We start from the raw sequence: 8,474 nt of genomic DNA, 5'->3' as shown, positions 1-8,474 counted from the left end.
GTGGATAGACATTAGGGGTGTGAAATAAAGTGTGGATAGACATTAGGCCATGTGAAAGAATGTGGATAGACATATAGGAAGTGTGAAATAAAGTGTGGATAGACCTTAGGGCATGTGAAATAAAGTGTAGGATAGACATTAGGGCTGTGAAATAAAGTGTGGATAGACATTAGGCTGGTGAAATAAGTGTGGATAGACATTAGGGAGTGAAATAAAGTGTGGATAGACATTAGGGCAATGTGAAATAAAGTGTGGATAGACATTAGGGATGTGAAATAAAAGTGTGGATAGACATTAGGAAGTGTGAAATATGTGTGGATAGACATTAGGGGTGTGAAATAGGTGTGGATAGACATTAGGGATGTGAATAAAGTGTGGATAGACATTAGGCATGTGAAATAAGGAAGACATAGGGTTGAAAAAAGTGTGGAAGACATTAGGGCATGTGAAATAAAGTGTGGATAGACATTAGGCAGTGAAATAAAGTGTGGATAGACATTAGGGCATGTGAAATAAAGTGTGGAAGAGATTAGGAGTGTGAAATAAAGGATAAATGTAATAATTGGAGAATAGAAGTAATAAATGATGAATAGGATGTGAATAAAGTGTGGATAGACATTAGGATGAATAAAGTGTGGATAGACATTAGGAGTGAATAAAGTGTGGATAGACATTAGGGATGTGAAATAAAGTGTGGATAGACATTAGGGCAGTAAATAAGGTGATAGACTTGGGAGTGAAATAAGTGGAAGACATAGATTGATAAAGTGTGGATAGACATTAGGATGTGAAATAAAGTGTGGATAGACATTAGGGAGTGTGAAATAAAGTGGGATAGACATTAGGGATGTGAAATAAGTGTGGATAGACATTAGGGATGTGAAATAAAGTGTGGTAGACATTAGGGCATGTGAAATAAAGTGTAATAGACATTAGGGATGTGAAATAAGGTGTGGAAGACATTAGGGAATGTGAAATAAAGTGTGGATAGACATTGGGGAGTGTGAAAAAAAGTATGGATAGACATTAGGGAGTGTGAATATAGTTAAGAAATTAGGGTGTGAAAAAAGTGTGGATAGACATTAGGGATGTGAAAAAGTGTGGATAGACATTAGGATGTAAAATAAAAGTGGATAGACATTGGGGGTGAAATAAAGTGGGATAGACATGGGAGGAATGAAGTTTGAAATATTGAGATGACATTAGGGAGATGATATATAAGTGTGGATAGACATTAGGAGTGTGAAAAAGTGTGGTAGACATTAGGGTGAAAAAAGTGGGAAGACTTAGGGATGTGAAATAAAGTGTGGATAGACATTAAGGATGTGAAAAGTGTGGATAGACATTAGGAATTGGAAATAAAGTGTGGATAGACATTAGGGATGTGAAATAAAGTGTGGATAGACATATGGAGTGAATAAAGTGTGGATGACATTAGGGAGTGAAATAAAGTGTGGATAGACATTAGGGAGTGTGAAATAAAGTGTGGATAGACATTAGGGCATGTAAATAAAGTGTGGATAGACATTAGGGATGTGAAATAAGTTGATAGACATAGGGATGTGAAATAGAAAAAAAAGTGTGGATAGACATTAGGGAATGTGAAAAGTGTGGATAGACATTAGGGCATGTGAAATAAAGTGTGGATAGACATTAGGGAAGTGAAAAAAGTGTGGATAGACATTAGGGATGTGAAATAAATGTGGAAGACATTAGGGAGTGAATAAAGTGTGGATAGACATTAGGCATGAGAATAAAGTGTGGATAGAACTTAGGGATGTGAATAAATGTGGATAGACATTAGGGAATGTGAAATAAAGTGTGGAAAGATACATTAGGGGCATGGAAATAAGTGGGTAGACATTAATGGATGGAAATAAAGTGTGGATAGACATTAGGGATGTGAAATAAAGTGTGATAGACATTAGGAGTGAAATAAAGTGGGACAGACATTAGGGAATGTGAAATAAAGTGTGGATAGACATTGGGAGGGAAAAAAATATGGAAGAATTAGCGAGTGTGAAATATGTAACAGAGAGGATGTGAAAAAAAGTGTGGATAGACATTAGGAGTGTGAAAAAGTGTGGATAGACATTAGGGCATTGAAAAAAGTGTGGATAGACATTAGGTGTGAAATAAAGTGTGGATAGACATAGGGAGTGTGAAATATAGTGAAAAGACATTAGGAGTTGCAAAAAAGTGTGGTAGACATTAGGGATGTGAAAAGTGTGGATAGACAAGGGCATGTGAAATAAATGTGATAGACATTAGGGAGTGTGAAATAAAGGTGGATAGACATAAAGCATAAAAGTGTGGATAGACATTATAAGATGTGAATAAGTGTGGAAGACATTAGGGGAGTGTGAAATAAAGTGTGGATAGAATTTAGGGAGTGGAAAATGTGGAGAGACATTAGGAGTGTGAATAAAGTGTGGATAGAATTAGGAGTGTGAAATAAAGTTGTGGATAGACTAGGATGATGAATAAGTGTGATCAATTAGGATGCTGAATAAATGGTGGATAGACATTAGGGTGTGAAATAAAGTGTGGATAGACATTAGGGCAATAAAGTGTGGATAGACATTAGGGCATTGAAATAAAGTGGTGAAGACTAAGGATGACGAAGATAACATATAAAGTGAATAGCTGTGGATGATAGTAGGCAAAAGCATTGCTGAAGAAAGGTGATGCAAAAATATAAGGTGTAGAGAGTATCGTAAACATTAACACCTGATGTAGAGCAAGTATAGTTGAGAGGAAATAGGATGATAGAAGGTATAGACATTGGCCAAGGATAAAGTGTGGATAGACATAGGCAGATGAAGTAAAGTGGTAGAGAGCAGAGACAGATTAAGGATGTGAAATAAAGTGTAGGAATTGAGTCAAATTGATAGATTGGAGTTGAAATAGAAGTTGTGGATAAGACATTAGGGCATGTGAATAAAGTGTGGATAGACATTAGGGAATGTGATAAGGTAATAACGAGCTGTCGAAAGTTGGTATAGACATAGGGCATTGCAATAAAGTGTGGATCAAACATTATAGGGATGATGAATAAAGGTGGATAGACATTATGGAGTGTGAAATAAAGTGTAGAGATAGGATCATGTTGGGACTTGTGAGGAATAAAGTGTGGATAGACATTAGGGATGTGAATAAAGTTGAAGGATTGAATAGTGCCATTAGGGCAGTCTGAATAAGTGTGGATAGACATTTAGGAGTGAAATAAAGTAGATAGACATTAGGGATGTGGAATAAAAGTGTTGGATAGACATGAGGCGTGTAAATAATGTGTGATAGACATTAGGGAGTGTGACAATAATGTGGATAGGACATTAGGGCTGTGAAAGTAAAGTGTTGGATAGACATCTAGGGCAATGTGAAATAAAATGTGGATAGACATTGGGAATGTGAAATAAAGTGTGGATGACTAGGGCGTGTGAAATAATTATGGATAACATTAGGGAGTGTGAATGTATAGATAATTATAGAGAGATGTAGAAAGAAGATGGATAAAGAAAGAAGTTGTAGGAGATAGAAAAGTTTGACAGCAAACACAAGATATAGGAGAGTGATTAACACGATACTATGTCGATATAGAGCGATTAGCGAACAGAAGTGGGGCTTACATTCGGCCTGTGAACTCAGCCTTGGAAAGCCGACCAAGGAACTGGCATCCCCGTGTGCTAGACCTAAAGGCAATGCAAAGTGTGGTGCACGGCCCGCGATACAGTGATGACCTTGGAAAATGTAAAATAGTGGATAGACAGGAATTGAAATGAAAGGTGCTAGCATTAGGGCAATGTGAAATAAAGGGTGGATAGACTTAGGCATTGAAATAAAAGTGTGAATAGACATTAGGGCATTCAATAATGTGGAAGACATTATAAGGAAGTGAAAATAAAGTGGGATAGACATTAGGAGAGTGAAATAAAGTGTGGATATAGACCTATGGAATGCAATAAAGTTGGATAGACATTAGGAGTGAATGAAATAAATCAATGTGATAGACATTAGCGGAAGTGTGAAATAAAAGTGTGGATAGACATTAGGCAATGTGAATAAGTGGTACATAGGGCAGTGATAGATGTAGAGCATGGGTGTGAAATAAAGTGTGGACAGAATCTAGGAATGGTAAATAAAGTGTGGATAGACATTGGGAGTGTGAAAAAAGATAGATAGACATTAGGAGGTGAAATATAGGTCAACAGACATTAGATGTGCAAAAAATGGAGAGCATTAGGGGTGTGAAACGATGTTGGTAACATTAGGGGTGAAATAAAGTGTGTAGACATTAGGAGTGTGAAATAAAGTGTGGAAGACATTAGGAGTGTGAAATAAAGTGTCAACAGACATTAGGGAGTGTGCAAAAAAAGTGTGGATAGACATTAGGAAGTGTGAAACAAGGTGATAGTACTTAGGGCTGTGAATAGAAGTTGTAAGACATTAGGATGTGAAATAAAGTGTGGATAGACATTAGGATGTGAATAAAGTGTGGATAGACATTAGGCATGTGAAATAAAGTGTGATAGACATTAGGGCAGTGTGAAATAAGGTGGATAGAATTAGGAATGGAATAACAGTGTGGATAGACATTAGGGGTATGAAATAAAGTTGTATAACATTGGGATGTGAAAGAAAGTGTGGATAGACATTAGGGAATGTGAAATAAAGTGTGTAGACATAGGGGTGAAATAAAGTTGATAGACATTAGGGAATGTGAAATAAAGTGTGGACAGACATTAGGAATGTGAAATAAAGTGTGGATAAGACATTAGGATGTGAAATAAAGTGTGGATAGACATTAGGATTGTGAAATAAGTGTGGATAGACATTAGGGAATGTGAAAAATAAAATGTGGGTGGGAACATTAAGGAAGTGAAATAAAGTGTGGATAGACATTAGGCCAATGAGAAAATCTAGGGTGGTTATTGGGATTAACATAGGGAAGTGTGAAATAAAGTGTGGATAGAACTTAGGGAATCGTGAAATAAAGAGTGAAGACATTAGGGCATGTGAAATAAGTGTGATAGACATTAGGGTCATGGAAATGAAAGTGTGGACAGAAATTAGAGGCATGTGAAAAAAAGGTGTAGAGTACATTAGGTAGTGAAATAAAGTGTGGAAGACATTAGGGAGTGGAAATAAAGTGTGATAGACATTGGAGAAAAATATGATACATAGGGAGTGTGAAATAAGTCGTGCAATAGACATTAGGAGTGTGATAAATGGGATAGACATTAGGCCGATGTAGAAACGAAGTTGGATAGACATTAAGGGCATGTGAATAAAGTGTGGATAGACATTAGGAGTTGTGAAATAAAGTGTGGATAGACATTAGGGCCAAACGATATTAGAAATAGACATCGATGGGGAGTGTATAAACAAAGAGAAGAAGTAATAAGAATGAAGAGAGAGAGATTGGAAAATGAGATCGAAATAAGTCTGATGCGTAAGGGGTAATTAAGGCTCGAGAAATTAGAAGACAAGTAGACAGAATGCATATAAGGAGAGAGAGAGATGAGATAACAGAGTGAAATCAACTGGCCTGCATCCAGGAGGAGAAGAAGAGGACGGTGAAAACACAGAGTGTAGAGTGCAAATAGAGGAAACATGAGTGTTGAGCAAGAGAGATTGTGGAGTTGAGAAGTAAGATAGAGAGACGAGAAGTGATCTACATGTAATAACGCACAATGGGGAGCAGGAGGCCGAGAAGATAGATAATTCCTGGAAGGATAAAACGTACAGACAACAGAGAAGAACGTAGGACCGACGGGCATGTGAAAGCGAAATATAATGGCAAAACGACTGGACAACACAAACGCACGACAAGACGAGATCGGAACGGAACACACACGGGAGATAGATGATCAGAGACGACAGAGATCCATGACAAAGGATAAATGTGATGAGAGACGAGCTCACAACAGCACACACAGTCAGGGGCAGAATTGACACAGAGAGTAGAACAACACAAAATAGTCATTATGTAGAAGGTGAAGTATAAAACGACAACACGATCAGCCGCACAGCGGCGGCGAAGACGTAAGAGCAACAGATAAATCCATACTAAAAAAAGCAAGTCCATAACACACACATAGCTACATACAACATACCGAATCCTTTTGCCACCCCCCACATTTGATGCACTGAGAGTCTCAAACAGAGAAGACAAAAAAAAACAAACAACACGCGCCCCAAGACACTGCTATCAACACGCAAACAGCCTTTGATCCCCATCCTCTTCTGTCCACCATAATTATCCCACTCCTTGGTGAACTAGCAGAGATGGCACGATCTACACACACATGAAGTAACATCGACTGCAGACCAGAGTGCAGTGCTACACGCAGACAAGCACTACACGGCCACATACTAACAAACACGGACTCTCAGATGAATATAAGGTCAGCAAACGTTCTTAAGTAGCTGAGCTATACCCTCTTCACCTCCTCATGTTATCAACAACAGCAATTACAAAAGTCGAGCATACGTGTATCTCCACCATTACTTTATCACGCATAGCTGTATAGGGAACTAGGCCCCCATTCTTCGCACGTCCATCCTGAGATGCTCCCCTTATCTGCCTTCACGATGTCATATAATACAGGACTCCTACACAACACACACAGCCTTGCATCGACAGTAAATGTCACAACACTAATATGAAAACACCAGCTCATCAGGCCCTCCACACACGAATCGCAAGAATGCCAACTGTGAGAGACATGTGAGAACACACCACGGAGTCACACAACAACGCCATAGCATATCTCGAGCAAGTAACACGTACGAGCTCTCATCGGAAGGGCATCACATCGCGACCTTTCTCACACACCACGCAACAACTCTAAGCAATACAGGTGCAACTAGTATGAGCTACAAGATCTGCCATCCTTGCCACTCTAGCGATCACACAGAAAGCACGAGCATTTTCCCCCCCTCCGTCTTCTCCCCCTTCTTCCCTCACTCATTCATCCCCTTTATTCCCATCCTCAGCTCTCCCCTCGTTGCCCCCCCCTCCTGCATCCACTTTTTGACCCGCCGCCGTGTTCCCCTCTCTCCCTCCTCAACTCATACTTTTTCACTCCCAGCTCTCCCTTTATAACCTCCCTAGCGTCCACTCTTTACCATTCCCTTCTCCCACTTTACTTACATCCTCATGCCCGACATTCCATGCCCTCATGTTCTCCACTTCTTACAGCTCGCTGTTCCCTATTTCACCCTCCTCAATGTCTATCACCTTAAGTTACATTCTATGTTCTCCACACATTATTTTCCGGCTCACAAGTATCCCATCTTCCCCATCCTCATGTCTGTCCACTTATTCACACATGCCTCAGTCTCTCCCCCTTAAATTTCTTCCCTATTCACCACTTTTCCCGCCTACATGTTGCCCCTTTAATTTCAGCCCTACAAGTCGTCATTTATTCCTCCTCTTCTATCATTCTTTCCCCTGCCTCATCTACCACCTTTTCCGCCTTCAGTCACTGTTCTCACTCCGCTCTATCCCTTCTCATCTCCTCGCTCCACTGCACCTTCCATACCTGCGATCCACTTATTTCACACCTCATGCATCCCCTTATTCCCTTCCGTACTCTGCCCCATTTCTCTTGCCTTGCTTCTCCCCTTTTCACTCCTCTGCATCCACTTTCTCAACTCTCCTGTATCCCCTCGTTCCCCCCTCCTAACTGTCTCCCACCCTGCTTTTTTTGCACCCCTCCTAATGTCTGTTGCCCTCTAGTTCCCCCTCCTCTCTGTCTATCCCCCCTTATTTCCCCTCACCTTTCTCCCCTTTCTCCCATTGCGCTACTGTTACATCCACCTTCTTCCCACTCCCCTGTCTCACTTTTGCCCTCCTTGTGCCCTCTCCCTCTCCGTCTCCGCTTTTCCCTCTCACTGTTACGTTATTTCCACATCCTCTGTTGTCCCCATTCCTTCCCTACATCTCTTCACCTTGATTTCCCCTGCCTGCACTGTGTATCACCCTCTTATTCATGCCTCATTCTCCACTTTTTCACACCTCCCTCATTTCATCCCTTTTATCACCCCTCTATTCTCCCCTTTCTTGCACATTCCTCATGTTCTTCACCCTTTCTTCCACCCTCTCTTATCCACACTGTACTTCCCTTTTCCATGTCCTCCCTTTTGCCCATCCTAGACTGTCTCTCACTTTTCCCGCCCCCCTGTCTATCCCATCTTCTACCTGTCCTGCTACTCACTTTATTTCACTCCCATGTTCTCGCACTTCTCCCTTCCTCATGTCTTCCCTTATCCATGGCTCCTGTACTGCCCTTCTTCCCCTGCCTCAGCTATCCACACTTATTTCCTTTCCTCATGTCTCCCGCTTATTTAAACTGCCTCCGTCTCCCTCTTCCCCTTCCTATGTCCTCCCCTTTACTCCAATTCATCTATCCACTCTTTCACCATCCCTCATGTCTCCACTCTTCCCCATGAGCCTCCTTCTCCCCCTA

The sequence above is a fragment of the Salvelinus sp. IW2-2015 genome, unplaced genomic scaffold (assembly GCF_002910315.2).
Source record: "Salvelinus sp. IW2-2015 unplaced genomic scaffold, ASM291031v2 Un_scaffold2580, whole genome shotgun sequence".
NCBI classification, from domain to species: domain Eukaryota; kingdom Metazoa; phylum Chordata; class Actinopteri; order Salmoniformes; family Salmonidae; genus Salvelinus; species Salvelinus sp. IW2-2015.
The sequence above is the reverse complement of the archived record's forward strand: the minus strand, read 5'-3'. Positions refer to the sequence as shown.